Source organism: Myotis daubentonii, chromosome 17 (genome assembly GCF_963259705.1).
Source record: "Myotis daubentonii chromosome 17, mMyoDau2.1, whole genome shotgun sequence".
In the NCBI taxonomy this organism is placed as follows: Eukaryota; Metazoa; Chordata; class Mammalia; order Chiroptera; family Vespertilionidae; genus Myotis; species Myotis daubentonii.
Window position 1 is genome coordinate 13,483,622 of NC_081856.1, and position 20,131 is coordinate 13,503,752.

At 46.8% G+C, this 20,131-nt stretch overlaps 1 protein-coding gene across 1 annotated transcript in view; it reads right to left on the bottom strand.

The window, feature by feature from the left end:
* Positions 1-9,055, bottom strand: part of HNF4G (hepatocyte nuclear factor 4 gamma) — a 92,593-nt gene extending 83,538 nt beyond the window's left edge. Inside the window, exon 1 of the mRNA XM_059672838.1 lies at positions 8,916-9,055. The gene's annotated coding sequence lies outside the window, so the exon portion shown is untranslated. The remainder of the gene's footprint in view (positions 1-8,915) is intronic.
* Positions 9,056-20,131: the final 11,076 nt, after the last annotated feature.

Sequence of the window (20,131 nt, forward strand, 5' to 3'; positions counted from 1 at the left end):
CATTAGGGACAGAAATCACATCAGTGGTTGCCTGGGGAAATGAGGAAGGGATGACTGCTTAAAGGGCATAAGGCAATTTGAGGGGGAAGGGACAAAAAATGTTCTATATCTTCATTGTGGCAGTGGTTACATGAAGGCATACATTTGTCAAACTCATTGAAGTGTATGCTATAAAAAATAATGGATTTTAACTAATGTAAATTACATCTCAATATAATTATCTGAGTAATTATATTCAATATCAATAAATTATATCCCTCTTAAATAAAAAATAAAAAATTCCTATGTCATCTCTTGTGTAACCGACTCCAGAAAAAGTTGGTATGGCTTTTGCTAGGTTCCTGTAATCTTTCTCCAGTATTCCACGTTTGCTCTTATCACAGTGAGTAGAAATATTGTCATTCATATCCCCAACCAGACATGAAAATCTTAGGAGAAAACAGTTATAGTCACTGTTTGATCCCAATACAGAATGTAGTGCTTGAAAATGAGGTTCTCAACACATTTATTTTATTGGTATTTCACCTTTTTTCTCCATTACAATTACTCATTTATTCAGTGAACACATCCTCATTAAGCTTGAATTAAAGGTCCAATTTAAAAAGTGGTTCAGAATAACAGAGTTCCTACCCTCAGATGTCTATCAGTCAAGTCTGGGAGAATTACTGTCAAACATCCAACCACAGTGTGTGATGAACTTGGTAATTATGACAGGGAAAGAACAAGATACACTAAATTGTTATATTGGGTCAGTAGATTAGAAAAGATTTTGAAGGTGGTATTTGAGCAAAGATAAAGGGAAGTTGGCTAGAATGATGGGGGGGAAATGATGGGGATGGTGCCTGTTTCAAATGATAGAAACATCACTTTTGAAGGTACAGAGAATAGTGCATTTGTGGAACTAAAATACTTATTCCAGCTGAAGTTTTAAGTCTGGGACCTCAAAAAGAGAGAGATGAGGCATGGAGTGGAAGTCACATGGACTGCAGACTAAGGGTATTAAGGCATTAAAAAATTAACAAATGGTGGTTTTTTTCAATATATATATATTTTTTTTATTTTAGAGAGAGAGGAAGGCATAGGGAGAGATAAAGAAACATTGATGTGAGAGAAAAACATAGACTGGTTGCCTCTCATTCATATGCACCCCAACCGGGGATTGAACCAACCACCGGACAGAGAATTGAACCAGAAACCTTTAGGTGCACGGGATGATGCTCAAACAACTGAGCCACACTAGCCATGGCTTAACAACTTAAAGGAAATGATCACATTGGCTTTCTCTCTGTCACTCTAACTGTCATCTGGGGACCTGAATGGAGGCCAGGAAGATAAGGAAGGGGGAGCAGTTGGTTGTTGCAAAAATTCAGGTTAGAAATAATAATTACTTTGCTGAAAATTAGCCCAAACTATGGAAACAATAGTCTTCCTACATACCTAACAACCTCAGTTAAATGACCGAAAAGTTTAGTTTTGCCATACAGACTAAGTTTTAAATCCAAAATAACTTGTAAGAATAGTTAAAAAACTATAAATTCCTAATAAGCATAATCAAATCAAAGTGTCCTGTACCATCCTAAGGAATATGGACTTAAGGTCAGCTTCAATCCCCTGCTTTCTCTCCTCTTCCACACTCTACGGTTCTTAAATTCAGTTTAAACACCTTTGAAGCGTCACTAGATTCTATCCTATCCTGTTTGCATTTCACTGTGGCCAGGGGACTCTTGTGAAAGGTTCCTACTGTTGCCCTGTCTTTTGTCTCTCCCTCTTTAATCTGTCCTCCAAAATGCTGTCATAACTCAGTCTACTTGCAGACTTTTGATGGCTCCCCACTGCCTCAGCGATCGCCAACCGGTGGTCCGTGGACCACTGGTGGTCCATGAGGTCCTAAAGGTTGGCAACCGCTGGGCTAGATAACATAGCCCAAATCTTTGTCACCCACATTCAAGATTGTCAAAATCTGGCTCAGTGTTCCATCCCCATTTTATCTCTTGTTGCGCCACCTATTCCACATGTAATATCCTCTGCCCCAAACATCTTTCTGATTCTTCTCTATTCAGCAAGTTCTAATCAGGAGGTCATTCACTCCTTCGTGAAATCTCTCCAGACTCTTCAAACTATGCTTCGTGCTCCCATTTCCCACGGTATTTCTATCTATGGCACCAATGCCAAAGTTATCACATATGGTATAGAAGGGGATACATGTTTTTCTTCCAAGTAAATTACTTGTGTTTGAGGGTGGAGATGCGGCTTATTTATATTTGTGTTCCAGGCACCTGGTACAGTGCACATAAGTTCATTCCTGCTAAACTAATATACATCAACTATTTGCAACCTGTAGCCATGACCCAAGGAAGTCAAGGGCACAAGCAAAGCACACTCAGTATGCAACCAGAAAAGAAAAACACTCAAAGATTCAAAACACTAAAAATAACTAAACTGCCAGGCCCAGATGATGTTTTCAGCCGACACTTTTAAGTGATGGGGATACAATACCTAGATGTCCATGTGGACGTTTTGCTATCATAGATAAATGTGATTCTTCTAGATTGAAATAGAGCGTAGAGAAAGGTCAAACATTCAACAAATAACATGCTTGGTTTAAATAATACAAGAATTAATTAATCCATTAAATATACTCTGAGAGTCAGGACTATTATTCTCATTTTACAACTTTTTTAACTGAGCACAGGCATTGAGAACTTGCTTAGGACACAGCTGGGAGAGGGCAGGTTCTAACCACTGGACTACATGCAGGACAATCCTTTTCTACACTGCCTCACTAAAAGCCCCATGAATTCAGGGACCGTGTCTCTTACTCATCATTGTATCTCCAAGGCTTATTAGAGGCCGTGGCCAGGTTTCTATGGATTCATAAACTCCTGAAGCCATGTACAATTTGAGTATGTAAGTACAATTTCTCCAGAGATAGTGTCAATAAAAGCAGGTGACACATTAAGAACTTACTATGAATCAAGCAGTGTTTAGATGCTTTATCTCATTCTAGAACAACTACAACAGCAATACCAAATACTTATTGGGTACTTACTAAGTCCCAGGCATTGTTCAAAAGGTCTACATGTATTAACATATTTAATAATCATACTAAGTCTATGAGATAGGTATTACAATCATTAACTTCAAAAATGAGAAAATTGGGCCTCAAAAAAGTTAACTTGCCCAATTCCCCCATCCTCTGCCCCCCCCCTTTAGTAAATAGCTTAACAAGAATATAAAACTCCCTATGTGACAATAAAGCCTTCTCTCTTGGCTTATATGCATCCTCAAAGACCTTCATGTACCTCCAAATGTTAAAAGACTCATGTGTGCACGCACACAAGCATGTACACACACACACACACACACACAAACTTCTTATACCTTTCCAGAAAAATGTCTTGATAAAACAAAAGATATTCACAGCAACACAACACCACAGGCTCTGAGCTAAGTCTCCCATGTGGAGAACATCCTGGGCCACCCAGTACTAAATATAAGGTAGGAAGGATAGGCAGTAACTAAGGCCGTCTTTGTTCTTGAAGATGTATCCATAATGAATGGGCAAGACAGTGTTGAGTTCCAAAGGTACTTAGGTGAGCATCCGAATGTGTACACCTGCAGCTCCTGATACATCAGGAGCAGGTGCTGTGGGCCCTTACAGACCTGCTGTGACCCAGAAAAGTGCCCTCCCCTGGAATGCCCAGCCAAGAGCAAGGGGACATGGCATGGCCTGTGGGTCCTGCCAAGGTTCAGGTTTGTACTTCCCTCTGTGGGGCACCCCTGTGCAGGGAGCAACCAACGACCAGATGGAGCAGCCTGGTTACTCTCACAGCCTAGCGCCACAGTGCCTGGATTTGAATCTCCACGTTTACCCTTGTAGATGTGTGACCTTACTCAACTTTTAAAATTTCTGCTTCATTTTTCCCCATCTGAAAAGGGGGAGAATATTAGCATGAACTGCACAGGGTTGTTTAAGGAAACTAAAAGAAAAAAAATGCTTATAAGTGACTTAGAATATTATTAGCACATACTAAGGATTCGATAAGTATTAGCTAAATATATGTATTACAAATACAGTGGGGCCTTGACTTACGAGTGTCCCGACTAACGAATTTTTTGAGATAACCAGCTGTCTCTCAGCCGATTTTTTGCATTGAGTTGATAGAGTAATTTGAGTTAACGAGCTCCTTAACGAGCTCCTTAATGAGCTTGAGCTCGGTCTCAGAACGAATTAAATTCGTAAGTCAAGGCCCGACTGTATTCCTAAATCGTTTGTTCAGCTCTAAGAGTAAACCATATGTGAAGCATTCCTGTCTGTGCATGAGCTGATCAATACTAACAGGTGAGAGTTCCCATGGGGAGGGTGGAGAGAAGTGATTCCACAAGGATGCATCTTTGTGCACTCTGCTGTTTTGTTTGCATCTACAACTTCCTAAGGATCCAAAGCTATGATATCTCATTGAAGACCATGCCTTCATTCCCAGAGAACGGAATCCGTGTTAAGGAAGTTGGCAAACGTGTAAGTCAAGAGCCACAAAATCACACCACCAACTAGTAGGCACACTGTAGTCATCTGTTTGCAACACAGACATCTCACTTAGCATGCACCAGTATCTCTAGCCCTTCCGTAAATGGAGAGATAACAACTAACGCAGTAGTATCTTTTAGAAGCTCAAAATAAGGTAGTATTTTGAAATGCAGTTAATTCCCTTTCTACTTTATTATATTTTTAAAGCAAAATTCTCAGACTCTGCAAATCAGGCGTTCCAGGACTGGTCCATATAATTTCTAACTATTAAACTACAACAATGAGAAATCATTTTTTCAGCAATCAGATGGGCAACATCTTCCATCATTATTATCCAGTGTGGGTAAGAGCATGGTCAATATCCGGTGGGGAGTGAGGAAGGCTCTTTGCAATAGTTAGCCAATTTAAAGTAAACAGCCCCTGGAGCCAGCAACCCTCTCAGAATAAACATTCTGCAGCACTGGTGCAGAGATAATGAACACAAATATTCGTGGCAGCACTGTTTGTAATAGTAAGAAATTGGAAAATCCAAGCGAATATTCTGGGGATATTAGCTGGCTACACAGAGTACATGCACTAGGAAAAAAAATTCTTCATATATTGACAGATAAATATTTGGAAACTATTAAAGAAAAATAAGTTTCAGAACCATTATCCAATTTTTTTTTTAAATAATGAAGGAAAAATTCCTGTTTATACAGAAAGAGGGACATAAACCCAGCCAGCAATGGTAGTTACACATATAGAGTAAAACAAGAAAGGGGTTCACTTTGTATTTTACAATAATTTTCATGATGCTTTATAAGCAAGTAGTACTTTCAGAATTCATAGAAATAATAAGAATTTTCAAAAGAAACAGGGAACTCAAAAATAAAGTTAATGCTGCTGTAAAAAGGAAGGAACTCTTACCATTTGCAACGGCATGGATGGAACTGGAGAGCATTATGCTAAGTGAAATAAGCCAGTCAATAAAGGAAAAATACCACATGATCTCACTCATTCATGGACAATAGAGACCATTATAAACTTTTGAACAATAATAGATACAGAGGCAGAGCTGCCTCAAACAGATTGTCAAACTGCAGCGGGAAGGCCGGGGAGGGTTGGGGGGCAGGAGGTAGGGGGGTAAGAGATCAACTAAAGGACTTGTATGCATGCATATAAGCATAACCAATGGACATAAGACACTGGGGGATAGGGGAGGCTAGGGGACTGTCTAGGGCGGGGGGATAAAATGGATACATATGTAATACCCTTTGTAATACTTTAAGCAATAAAAAATAAATAAATAAATAAAGTTATTATTTACATGCAGGCATTTAGAAAAATCTTAGTAGTCCTCAAAGTTAATTTGCACTGTCTTATAGTCTTACTAGAGGCCTGGTGCACAAAAATTTGTGCAGGGGGCGGGGGTGGGGGGGGGCCTCAGGCAGGCCTGTGCCCTCTTGCAGTCTGGGACCCCTTGGGAGATAACGACCTGCTGGCTTAGGCCTGCTCCCGGGTGGCAGAGGGCAGGCCCAATCCCTAGGTGCAGCCCCTGGTCGGGCTCAGAGCAGGGACAATCGGGGTTGGGGAGCTGCCCTCTGTCACGCACAGAGCAGGGCAGATCAGGGGGTTGGGGCTCCATACCCTGTCACGCACAGAGCAGGCGCTGCCCTCTGTCACGCACAGAGCAGGGCAGATCAGGGGGTTGGGGCTCCATACCCTGTCACGCACAGAGCAGGCGCTGCCCTCTGTCACGCACAGAGCAGGGCAGATCAGGGGGTTGGGGCTCCATACCCTGTCACGCACAGAGCAGGGCCAATCAGGGGGTTGGGGTGCTGCCCCCTGTCACGCACAGAGCAGGGCCCATCAGGGGGTTGGGGCTCCATACCCTGTCACGCACAGAACAGGGCCGATCAGGGGGTTGGGCGCCGCACCCTGTCACGCACAGAGCCGCAGGGCGATCAGGGGGTTAGGGAGCTCCCCCCTATCAGGCACAGAGCAGGGCTGATCAGGGGGTTGGGGCGCCTTCCCCTGTCACCAACAGAGCAGGGTGGATAGGGAGGTTGTGGCCCCGCCCCCTGTCACACACAGAGCCGCAGGGCGATCAGGGGGTTTGGGCACTGCCCCCTGTCACACTGATACCGGTGCTGGGAGGCCTCTCAGCTCCGCTGATCCCCGTGCTGGGAGGCCTAGCGGCTTCGCTGATCCCGGTGCTGGGAGGCATATTACCCTTTTACTATATAGGATAGAGGCCTGGTGCACAGGTGGGGGCCGGCTGGTTTGCCCTGAAGGGTGTCCTGGATCAGGGTGGGGGTCCCCACTGGGGTGCCAGGCCAGCCTGGGTGAGGGGCTGATGGCTGTTTGCAGCTGGTCACACACCCTTCAGGGTTGGGGTCCCCACTGGGGTGCCTGGCCAGTCTGGGTGAGGGGCTGAGGGCTGTTTTCAGGCTGGTGGGTGACTGAAGCTCCCAACTGCTCCTTTTTTTCTTTTCTTTTTTTTTATTCTGGGCCAGCTTTAGCTCTGGCTCCAGCTTGAGGCCTCTGCTGCTGAAAGCAGGTATCTGGTTTGTTTGGGTTCTATTATCGAAACACTGTATCAACTCCAGCTCTGAGATCAGGGCTGGCTGAAAGCAGGTTTCTGGGGTTTTGTTTATCTTCTATATTTGTAACAATGTTTCAAAATGCAAGTTCAGAGGCCGGCAAGGCAGGTGGGGAACGTTGGAGTCCTCCGTCACTGAAGCAAGCAAGCCTCATGTTCGCTTCCAGCTGCCTGGCTGCCGGCCGCCATCTTGGCTGGCAGTTAATTTGCATATCTCCCTGATTAGCCAATGGGAAGGGTAGCGGTCGTACTCTAATTACCATGTTTCTCTTTTATTAGATAGGATAATCACACTTGCAGAATAAAATGCTTATGAGATGTTAATAGACACACTTTAGTGAAAGGGTTGCACTACCTTCATAACGCACACTGAGAAAAATTCTGTATTTGTAGTCTTAAAAACGGAGCTTAGGAGGAATGGGAGAAAAGTGAAAAATGAGATCTTACCACTGCTACTGGCCACCTCCCTCTTCTCCCCTCTCCCCCAAATGGTACCAGAGGGGAGCCCAACCCTACACTTGGCCTCTGACTTCAAAGGCACAATGAAGAGTGATAGCAGGTGCACAGAAGAGGAAAACAGAGAAGGTGTGTCCAGAGAGGGTGGGGACTTGATGGGAAAATGGTGATAGCTGGAGAGGAAGAATATTTTAACGATGAATAAATGCTTGTGCAGAGAGGAGAAACGTGGAAAATGAGTGGAAAATCAGGAAGAAGTAACAAAACCAAACAGGAATGTTCCCATCAGTGAGGTGTTCAGTTCTCAGGGCCTCCCAGGAGTTGAGAGCTTCCGCAGGCCGCACTCTCCAGCTCTCGGCCTCCTCTGAAGGCGGACTAGACACTGTCTGAATGCTGGAGAAGGGCCTTCGATGGTGGTGAGCAAGCCTTAGGAACAGGGCACATCAGGTGTGAAACACCTATGATATCCAAAGCCAAGGTCTTATCACGTGCTGGCTCAGCCCGTTAGACACGGAGTAACAATCGCTTAACGAGTGCATTGTCTAAACAAGCTTGCAAAGAACATTTCTTCCCAAAGGAAGCTAAACGGTTTAAATATATATATATATATGTGTGTGTAAATATATGTATTTATGTATGCATAGGTAAATATATCTATATGTACATGTAGATATATGTAAATGTATCTACAGGTAAATACATGTATTTATGTATGGGTAGGTAAATAATATATCTATATGTACATGTAGATATATGTAAATGTCCCTACAGGTAAATGTACATGTAGGTAAGTGTGTGTGTGTGTGTGTGTGTGTGTATATATATAGTTTTTCCTATAACAGCCCAGCAGGGTCACCGGAAGACGCCCACTCCCCAAATGTCTCTCAGGGAACCCACAGAAGCTGAGCCTGGAGCCAAAGCCTTGGGGTGATGCTCCAAGACCAAGCCCCTCCCCACCAATCTGCACTGTCCACAGGCATCCAGGAGCCCAAGCCAGGCCCAGGCCACACAGACTCCATCCACCAAAGCCCCCAGGGGCCTGGCAGCCACGTGACCCTCTGCAGACACCAGAGCGCTCTCTCCAACAAATCCCACTTTCCTTCACGGTCCTGGCAGGGCTGGCGGCCGGCGCGTGCCCGAGGCTGCCTGCGCCCCCGGCGGCCTCTGCTGCAGCCCTTTCCCCTTCCCGCTCCGCGGGCTGCGGGAGGCCTCGGGGTATCTGTTTCCAACCTGCCTGGCCCCTCCTCCTCCCGAAGCCTGCGGGGGCTCGGGGATTCGCGGAGGGCGGGGGGCGCGGGCTGAGCCCCTGCGCGGGGCGCGGGGCGCCGGGCGCGGGGCCACACTTACCTGCGCGGAGCAGTGGCGTCGCGGTCAGCTGCGCGGCGGCGCCGCATCTCCGGCCGCAGGTCCCCCGCCCGCCCCGCAGCCGCGTCGGGGCCGCACTTTTCCGAGTCGGGGAAGTTGGCCGCGGGCGCGGGGGCGGGCGCGGGGGTGGGGGCGGGGCCGTGCGCGGGGGAGAGGCGCCCGGGGACGCGGCGGTTGTTTGTTTGTTTGTGTGTGGCCCCCGGGCTCCCGCGCAGACTGTGGACCATATGCCGGGAGGATATGAGGTCGGCTGGGTGGCGACCAGACAGCGACCCGGCTCCCACCAGCCGATCGATCCCCTGAGCAAACGGAGGCGTGGGTGGGGATGTTAAACAGTAACCAGCGGCCTCGGGGAGAACTGAAAGCGGCGAGGCAGCGCTCCTCTCCCCGGGCCGAGCGCCGGGCGACGGGCGGGCGGGCCAGCGAGTCCCCGCCGGACCTCCCTCCCGGAGGCCGCCGGGCCGCCAGCGCCACGCCACGTGCCTGACGCCCACCGCCAGCGCGGGGCGCACCGCGGCCGGCCGTCGGGGCCGGAGTCACCGCTCCCCCGCCGCCCGCGCCTCGGGAGCCCCGCCAGGTGCCGCCCGTGGCCCAGCGTGGCCTCGGGAGACCCGGCATTGTGCCCCCCCAACCCCCAGGCGCGCCCCGGCTGGAGCGGCGTGGACCCGGAGCAGCGCGGAGGCGGGGGGAAGCTTGCCCCCACTCCCTACCCCCCCTACCCCCCCCCCCCCCAGATCGCAGGTTTAACTCCGGGCCAATGAGGGCCAGGCAAGGGCCGGAAGTGTGATGAAAGGGAATTAAACAGGTTCCTAGAGACAGCCGTGCGGCCACCGCACCAGGGGAAAACGCAACCATTTCGACAAACTGCACCTGAGCCGCTGGGGTTCACTCCGGCCCTGGCCCTGGGGACCGCCTTGCTCGGCCAGAGTCCGGGAGGAGGGGGAGAGGCGTCCCACATCCCGGGCGGCGCGGCCACCTGTGGCTTCGTTCCTTAGCGCCTCTTTACTGCGCGCCGTCGGGAAGCTTCCCATCCCCTCCCGCCCCTGCCCGCACCTTCACAGCTGGGCGCTGGGAGAAGTGCTGCTCAGACCCGCGGAGATGCGCGGGCCGCCTGGGCCAGGCTTTGGTTAACCACGCACTATCCCCGGAGCGGTGGCGCTTAGAAACATCTTAACAATTTAACGTGGTGGTTTCAGGAATGAATGACTTCAGGTCAAACAAGTAATTATCCGCATGAGATAAATAGTTATTTAATCCGTAAGATTTTTCTGTTCCGACCTGGGGGTTGGCGGATATTTTAAGACCTTAATAACCATGCCAGGGACATCAAAGGGCTAGGGTTTGTTGCCTTGTGGTTGTTGTTTTTCCCTTTTAGATCGAGTTTACTAAACTTGGTTTCCTCGATCTGAATCTCTTGCCGCCGAAAGACTCTTTTAAAAACAAGTAGTAGGTTGTTTTAGAAATCAGAACAAAGGGGAGAGGTCCTATACTATTTTCTGTAGGTCGATCTTCTTGAACAAAACACATTCTTTGGGTCTCCATTGCGCAAACGGTGTCAGGAAAGCGGCCTCTGTCCCCCTGGAACCCATTCAGAGGCGGCGGAGGCGGAAAAGTAACAATTAGCGGGTCCTGTTCAGGATGCAAATCTCCCGCAGGTGCGCTGTTTATACATCACCTGTGGACAGTCTCTTTAAAAACATTTCCAGCGACGCGGATAGTGAAGGCTGCCTCATTATATGCCAAAATATTAAACATTTAGTTCCCATAAAACGCTGAAAGTCTGGAGACAGAAATTCTCCATATCCCCCATTCACGGAAGCTTTAATGCCATTGGACACTTGTTTCCACCAGAGAAACTCTATTTTAGTTCAACAGTTTATTTCTCTGTGAATTCTGGATGTTCGGTGGGTTTGGGTAATCAGCTCAACATCTGCTGTGCGGTGGATGCGCTGATCACCAAGGAAATGCCCACCCCATGTTGTGTGTTCAAAGGTATTTTGGCGCCATATGTAGAAGCTCTGCCGGAGGATTTTATCAGCGCAAGGATTCTGACTAATGAGCAGCCCCTTCGTGGACGGATAACCCATTCTGCTGAGGCGTAGTGGCCATCCGAAGGAGCACTGATTTGCCTAATTTTGAAAACTCTCCGAGAGTGTGTGGACCGGTGCCGGTCCTCTCGCACAGGCGGCAGAAGGGAGTGGTTTCGGGTGACAGAATAAATAAACAAACAAGCGGCAAGAACGGGAGCCGCTGGGCTCCAGGCAGTTTTTACTAGAGACCAACCAATTTCAGTTGACCAAGCTTTAGCGAATCCCTTATATGCTCCTGAAACTAATTGATTAGGATTCTTCGTGGCGTCGGTTTATGATGCTGAACATGAAAAATGCGCTCAATGGAGAGCTGTTCCTGATGCATGGGGGCGGGGGCGGGGGGGGGAGCATTACGAGAAGGAGAGAGATCAGGATCATTTTTTAGGGAAAGAGTCTCAGGCACTAAGTTCTGTTTCAATAGTTAGTGCTTAGGAAGAAATTATATGCACATCTATTGATGCCACATCTGATCTTTGAACCTAAACAAAATTCGGCATTAAAAACCCCTTTACTTCCCTTTTCAGTTAAATGTCTTATGTAGCCCATGCTTCTCCTTTCCGCCTCCATCACCTATTTGGCACCATTTCTTTCCTCCAGACCGTCTAGATCAGTGGTTCTCAACCTGTGGGTCCCGACCCCTTTGGGGGTCAAACGACCCTTTCACAGGGGTTGCCTAAGACCATCGGAAAACACATATATAATGACATATTGTTTTTGTGATTAATCACCATGCTTTAATTATGTTCAATTTGTAACAATGAAAATACATCCTTGCATCTCAGATATATACATTATGATTCATAACAGTAGCAAAATTACAGTTATGAAGTAGCAACGAAAATAATTTTATGGTTGGGGGTCACCACAACATGAGGAACTGTATTAAAGGGTCGCGGCTTGAGGAAGGTTGAGAACCACTGATCTAGATGGACACTGGGTTTTCCCACCAGTGGCTCTGACACTATTAAAAACGGTGGCGCTGGGCAGAGCGCTCAGGTGGGGCGGGCGCGGGACTTGCAGGGCAAAGGTCTTCCTGATACCAGCATGGAGACCCTCTATCCGAGGTCGCCCTGTACATGACACCGTCACACACTGCTACCGGGACGTGCCCTCTTCCTGCCCGGCGCTCCACCTCTGCTGACCCGGTTAAGCCCGGGGTCCTAGGCGCGGCCTTGGCGCCCACAGTGCATCCGGCAACCGCTGGGCGCGGGCGCAACCCAGGGAGACTACCACTCACCCTTACGCACCTTTGTGCGCAGGAGAAAAACAGAAAAAACCTTTTCTTCACTCGCCGGTGGTCCTTTCTGGTTTGGATAAAGCCCAATGACCCCTTCCAAGCCGCTGGTTTGTAAAGGACCTCAGGCGGGGAGGGACCACGGGTGGCAGGTGAAATCAAAAGTCGAGAGCCTTGCTAAGTGCATCCCCCAAGCACGACCATTGGGCCCGTGGTTGACCCTGGGGGCGAAAGGACGCGTAAAGCAGCCTCCACCAGAATTTCAAACACTCCCTGGAGGCCACTGAACGTTTATGCATCAGAAGGGAGGCCGGGATTCCGGTCACCAGGACTGGGAGGGGGAAGGGCGCAGTCAGCAGGGTGGTGCGGGGGTGGGGGCGAGAACAGCCTGAAGCTATCCAGGCCCGGGGTGCAAGGACCTTGCCCCTCCCCCCTCCCCCCCCCCCCCCCGCCGCCCATCACTACCCCCGCACCCACGTCTCTTTCTAGTGTAGCACAGTCCTTTCCGTCCCTAGCGCAGCCCAAAGAGGGGACACAGATTATCAGGGGATAGAGCTGCAGGCTTCGACCCCTGGGAAGTGGAACAGCCACAGCTGCTGCATCTCCTCTGACCCTGCGCAAGGCCTCCAGCCAGGTCTGCCCGCACCCCAGGGCTCTGATACCCCGTCTGCTACTTGATTTGTCGGACCTTCAACAAGGTCGAACACATCAGTAGAGGAGGCAGATCGAATACGCAGGAGGGATTAACTAAGGTCCCTCCAGCATCAACACCCTGGAGTCTCTAAAAAGCAACCTCCAGACCTTGCCTGGCCCTTCTGGGGAGTCAGGCGCTTAAAAACACTTGTGAAAAGCCGCAGGCATGGCCTCCAGGACTGGGCGCCCTGCTTGGCCACACATGGACACAGATAAAAAAAATTAGTCTTTATTATATTCTCAGGTCACAGATCAGGAGCTCCCAGAGGAAACCCATGTGAATAAGGCCACAGGAATGTCCCCAGACTACAGAGCCTGGTAATATACATGTAAAGCCTAGATTTCAGATTGAGAGTCTAAACGGAAACTGCTTTGCATATGTTATGCATCTGGCTGAGACTGTGAAAATAGTACATTCAACACTTCTCCATGTCAACGTTAGGTTTCTGGGCCCAAAAAGCAAACTGCTAGGCTGCATCTCTTTTCCCCACCCCCTCTGTTTGTAGACTTCCTGCTGGAGTATTGATTGCCAAGGTCTCTGCAAGATTTGCAAACTTTTACAGTCATTTATGGTGCATGCAATAAAAAAAAGGCGATATGAGCATGCTCTTTCAAGGTGTAATGCAAAGATGTATTCGGTGCCCTTGGCAACTATCAGTGGGACCTGTTTGTCTTTGCAGAATACGCCCTTCTCTGCAATGAACCCCTCTGTAACTAAGACTGACCCTTCACATTTCCAGGGCTTTGGCCCCTCAATGGGAAGGCACACATGTTCAAAGCAGAAATTTTGGTTATTTCAAACCAGGAGAAAAAATTCCTTATCAAAACTACAGAGCAAAAAAAGAAAAAATAATTTTTTTTAAAGTTTCTTACTTCCCTACTATGTCCTATCATAAAGAGAAACAAAAAAGGAAATTGAGTTCCAAGTTACAGTGTAATCTCTAACTGCCCCTTACATAACAGAGATCCACCGGACCTTCCCACTGTGAGAAAATAAAATGACTGAGATTATTCAGAGACAGCACACCATTTCAGAGCATATGGCCCAAAGGGGAAAGAAAAAAAGCTTTAATGTTTTCCATGAAAATAGTTGGCTAGTTAAGTACAGATTTGTTGCTAGATTTTAGTTTTACAATTTTTCAATAAAGAAAATAAATACGCAAGAGGGCTGTTGTTTTTACTCTGTAATTGTAGACTGAACCTAAAAGCCTTATTAGTAATCCTATACTCCGTTACCAGTTTTACCGGTTCCTTTTTTTAAGGTTATGTGTAGGAGGTTGAGGAGGAGAAAGAAAGAGACTCATTTTAAATTTCCTACTTTGAACCAAATCGGTTTTCTCATCTAGTGTTGCCAATAAAACAGCTGACACCTAGTTTCTGGAAGGTATTCAGAGTCCTACACCTGCCATCTAGTGGGCATAAGGGAAAGTGATGATTCCAGACATCCTGGACTCAGTCTCTAGCTTTTTTTATATTTACTAGTATAAACCAGGACAAGTCTAAAAGATAAAAAAAAAAAAATGTAACTTTAAAGGTAAAGGAAAGGAAATAAACAAGTGGATCAGGGACTTCATAACATAATTATTCAATTGCACCCCAATTTCCTTTTGTTTTGAGTAATCATTAAGGTTATTGATCTTTGCTGAAATAATCAATTTATTATCATACTCACTTTTCTTCTGCATATCCTCTTCACATAGATTTTATGTTGTTTGTCTTCTTTGGGATTAAGCTTATTATAAGCTTTAGATATAGTTAATATTCATATTAAGAATTTAAAGGGAAACTATTAAATATCCCCTTCCTTTTTGGACTCTTAAAATATCCACAAAAGCCTTTCCACTTTGCAAGAGAGAGAGGAAGAGAGAGAAAAAATAAAAAGGGAAAAAAGAAAGAAAAGAAAGAGAGAAGATGGAGTTAATTATATACTTGCTCTTGATGCCTTGTTACAAGTAATTATACTCCTTCAAAAAATGACTTCATAAAATATCAAAACACAGTAGGTTAAAATCTAGTTGGTTATGGCAACATAAACTGTGTTTCCTTGAGGTTTACATTGAGCATATGTAAAAGGTTTGCTGAGTGAAAAAGTCATTAAAAGATCTTGACCATATTTTAATAGCTGGGTGACTTTTGGGGGAATGCTCACAATGTGCCAGGGACTGTTTTATGGGCTTTTAATCAGTTGACACATTGAGTACTTACAAACCCTAGAAGATTTATATTATTTGTACCATTTTATAAGTGAGGAAGCTGAAGATCAGAATTATGAAGCTGAGAAAAGAGGCAAAAAGAGACCATTGTCATGGGATAAAACAGACATGGAGATACATCCACAAGAAACATTTATTTTAATTTTTAAATTTGATCTGAAAAATATTAGATATCCATACAAAAAGCATAAAAATCAGTTAATTACCCCCACTGTGAAATCAACTGCTAAGAAAAACATATGGTCATAGTAAATGGCATATTCCTTTACCTCATCTGTCTAGTACAGTTTTGAACAGATACTATTGCAAACTTTTACCACAGACTTGCCCGAGATTCAATGCCCACTTGTACTTTAATTTCAAGTAATGGAGTCACCAATGCTAAGCTAAACCATCCTTGAAAAGCCCTCCAACATACTGCCAAACATTTACCCCTGAACTGAACTGGCCCCAAGCAAAACGTGTATACACTGTGAACCTATTTTTCTCTTCTCTAATTATGCAAAATATTCCCCTCTTTTCAGGACAGCTACTTTATAAATGTGAGCTAGTTCGAGAGTTAAGAATCTGAAATCATCACAATGAAATGTATTCAGATCCTCTCCACACCACCGTATCATGAGAACCAGCTTGCACTTTTAGAAGCGTATTGATAAGTATTGATAATTTCAGAAACTGTAGGGTGACCCTAGGTGAGCTGCGTTTTTTGTTTGTTTCAGTCCACATATGAAATATTAATTAAGTAGCACTGTATTATGTAGATATGAATTTAAGAGTTGTGAATGCTTTCAAAAGCTGACAGCAGCTGGCTCAGGATTCCTGCTATGGTTTAATCTTTACAAGTGATATCCCTAGTTGTGTCTTCCTGATCTCCCACACACCTTCAATCAAGATCAGGTCTCAGATCAAAGCTCCAGACTATGGCAGTCAGGCCCTTTGTGTATCCGTGTCTCTGCTGTGTATCCGTGAGGATCTAAGTGCACCTCCCCTCTCAGGAAGAAATATTGACACTCTCACAGGAAGAGGAGATTCAAGTCCCCTTTAAGGTTAATCCCTCCACCTGTGTTCTTGATCCCACCCTTCCTGCCTAGGCCCGACCTTGTTCTATCAATTATTTCTTTTTCTTATATCTTCATATTCTCCCTTTCCAATGACTCCTTTCCTGAAGGCTATAAATATGTTCAATTCCTACCAATAAACTAAAAGAAAAAAAAAATTGTTTAAAGAAATAGAATTTGCTCTTTCTGCTCCATTCCCGTTTGGCATTTCCCTATATTTTATTTATTTAGTTTATTTATTTATTGTATTATTTTTGTCAGTTGCAGCCTAGTCAGGGTGACTTATGATCCCTTTAGCAACACCTTCATTCACTCCTCCCCCACCTTATCCTGGCCTTCCGTGGCTCCACTCCCCTGCTCTTCATTAGGGCCTTCCTTAGTGGCCTCCTGGTCGGTAATCCAACAAGCACATGTTCGGTTGTTGTATCAAGTTCACCAGGGTCTATTTCCAACCCTCTTAAACATTATTTTATCTGTATTTCTTACAACTTGGTTCCAACCTTCTATAACAATTACTATTTCCTAAGACTTTCCTCTTGGACTCCTTTCTTCTCACTCTACATACTCTTCCAGGGTGATCCCAGGCACTCTAATGATGTTCCCTACCACAAAATTGGCTGCTGATTCTTCAAATTATATTCAAACCCAGAACTTTCTCCTAAGAATCAGAATTCTAGGAGCTTTGAGTTCCAGTTAACTTTTAAATAGTGTATTTTTATTTTCATGTGCACTTCAAGCTCAATGTTTCCAAAAGTCTCCGAAGTTATCTTTCTCCCAAATGTGCTGTTCTTTCTGGATTAATGGCACCATTATTCACCCAGTTGCCTAAGCCAGCAACATAGATGCCATCAGTGACTCCTCATGTTCCGTTACCCAGAGTTGGTATTTCAGCTATCCTTGCCCCGTGGTTTAAAGCAGCAGTCGCCAACCTTTCAGACTTCACAGACCACCAGTCGTCCACAGACCACCGGTTGGCGACCACCAGTTTAAAGGGCTTTATTTTTCTCACATAACTAAAAATCTGCAGGTGAGCTGGTGGGAGTGCAGACTGGTGCAGCCACTGTGGAGAACAGTACGGAGTTTCCTCAAAAAACTAAAAATGAAACTCCCATTTGACCCAGGGATCCCACTTCTAGAAATATATCCCAAGAAACCAGAAACACCAATCAGAAAGGATATATGCAGCCCTATGTTCATAGCAGCACAATTCACCATAGCTAAGATTTGGAAACAGCCTAAGTGCCCATCAGTAGATGAGTGGGGGTTAGTGTGTGTGTGTGTGCGGGGGGGGGGGGAGGATGAGGACACATATGTAATACCTTAATCAATAAATAAATTAAATATTGAAAATAAAATTAAAAAATTACAAATAAATAAATAAATAAATATCTGCAGGTGAGTCATTCTCACCTGACAGGGAAGCTAAACAAACACTGCAGTCAGGGCTCAAGTTTTTCTATCTTCCTGCTCCTCCAACTTTAGTGCGGGATTCTCCTACTCCTGGTTTTTAATATGCATTCATTTTATCTGCATTCCAGGTAGGAAGGAGGAGGAAGAGCAAAGGACATAAGCATCGAGCCCACTATCAGAACGGTCTAAGCACCGTGCCCACTATCAGAACGGTCTAAGCACCGTGCCCACTATCAGAACGGTCTAAGCACCGTGTCCTCTATCAGAACGGTCTAAGCATCGTGCCCACTATCAGAAGGTCTAAGCACCGTGCCCACTATCAGAACGGTCTAAGCACCGTGCCCACTATCAGAACGGTCTAAGCACCGTGCCCACTATCAGAACGTTCTAAGCATCATGCCCACTATCAGAACGGTCTAAGCACCGTGTCCACTATCAGAACGGTCTAAGCATCGTGCCCACTATCAGTAGGTCTAAGCACCGTGCCCACTATCAGAAGGTCTAAGCACCGTGCCCACTATCAGAACGGTCTAAGCACCGTGCCCACTATCAGAACGGTCTAAGCACCGTGCCCACTATCAGAAGGTCTAAGCACCGTGCCCACTATCAGAACGGTCTAAGCACCGTGCCCACTATCAGAAGGTCTAAGCACCGTGCCCACTATCAGAACGGTCTAAGCATCGTGCCCACTATCAGAACGGTCTAAGCACCGTGCCCACTATCAGAACGGTCTAAGCACCGTGCCCACTATCATAACGGTCTAAGCACCGTGCCCACTATCAGAAGGTCTAAGCACCGTGCCCACTACCAGAACGGTCTAAGCACCGTGCCCACTATCAGAACGGTCTAAGCACCGTGCCCACTATCAGAAGGTCTAAGCACCGTGCCCACTGTCATAACGGTCTAAGCACCGTGCCCACTGTCAGAACGGTCTAAGCACCGTGCCCACTATCAGAACGGTCTAAGCACCGTGCCCACTATCAGAAGGTCTAAGCACCGTGCCCACTATCAGAACGGTCTAAGCACCGTGCCCACTATCAGAACGGTCTAAGCACCGTGCCCACTATCAGAACGGTCTAAGCACCGTGCCCACTATCAGAAGGTCTAAGCACCGTGCCCACTATCATAACGGTCTAAGCACCGTGCCCACTATCAGAACGGTCTAAGCACCATGCCCACTATCAGAAGGTCTAAGCACCGTGCCCACTATCAGAACGGTCTAAGCACCGTGCCCACTATCAGAAGGTCTAAGCACCGTGCCCACTATCAGAACGGTCTAAGCATCGTGCCCACTATCAGAACGGTCTAAGCACCGTTCCCACTATCAGAACGGTCTAAGCACCGTGCCCACTATCAGAACGGTCTAAGCACCGTGCCCACTATCAGAAGGTCTAAGCACCGTGCCCACTATCAGAACGGTCTAAGCACCGTGCCCACTATCAGAAGGTCTAAGCACCGTGCCCACTATCAGAACGGTCTAAGCACCGTGCCCACTATCAGAAGGTCTAAGCACCGTGCCCACTATCAGAACGGTCTAAGCATCGTGCCCACTATCAGAACGGTCTAAGCACCGTGCCCACTATCAGAACGGTCTAAGCACCGTGCCCACTATCATAACGGTCTAAGCACCGTGCCCACTATCAGAAGGTCTAAGCACCGTGCCCACTATCAGAACGTTCTAAGCACCGTGCCCACTATCAGAACGTTCTAAGCATCGTGCCCACTATCAGAACGGTCTAAGCACCGTGTCCACTATCAGAACGGTCTAAGCACCGTGCCCACTATCAGAACGGTCTAAGCATTGTTCCCACTATCAGAACGGTCTAAGCACCATGCCCACTATCAGAACGGTCTAAGCACCGTGCCCACTATCAGAAGGTCTAAGCACCGTGCCCACTATCAGAACGGTCTAAGCACCGTGCCCACTATCAGAAGGTCTAAGCACCGTGCCCACTATCAGAACGGTCTAAGCACCGTGCCCACTATCAGAAGGTCTAAGCACCGTGCCCACTATCAGAACGGTCTAAGCATCGTGCCCACTGTCAGAACGGTCTAAGCACCGTGCCCACTGTCAGATGGTCTAAGCACCGTGCCCACTATCAGAACGGTCTAAGCACTGTGCCCACTATCAGAAGGTCTAAGCACCGTGCCCACTATCAGAAGGTCTAAGCACCGTGTCCACTATCAGAACGGTCTAAGCACCGTGCCCACTATCAGAAGGTCTAAGCACCGTGCCCACTATCAGAACAGTCTAAGCACCGTGCCCACTATCAGAACGGTCTAAGCACCATGCCCACTATCAGAAGGTCTAAGTATTGTGCCCACTATCGGAACGGTCTAAGCATTGTGCCCACTGTCAGAACGGTCTAAGCACTGTGCCCACTGTCAGATGGTCTAAGCACCGTGCCCACTATCAGAACGGTCTAAGCACTGTGCCCACTATCAGAACGGTCTAAGCACCGTGCCCACTATCAGAAGGTCTAAGCACCGTGTCCACTAT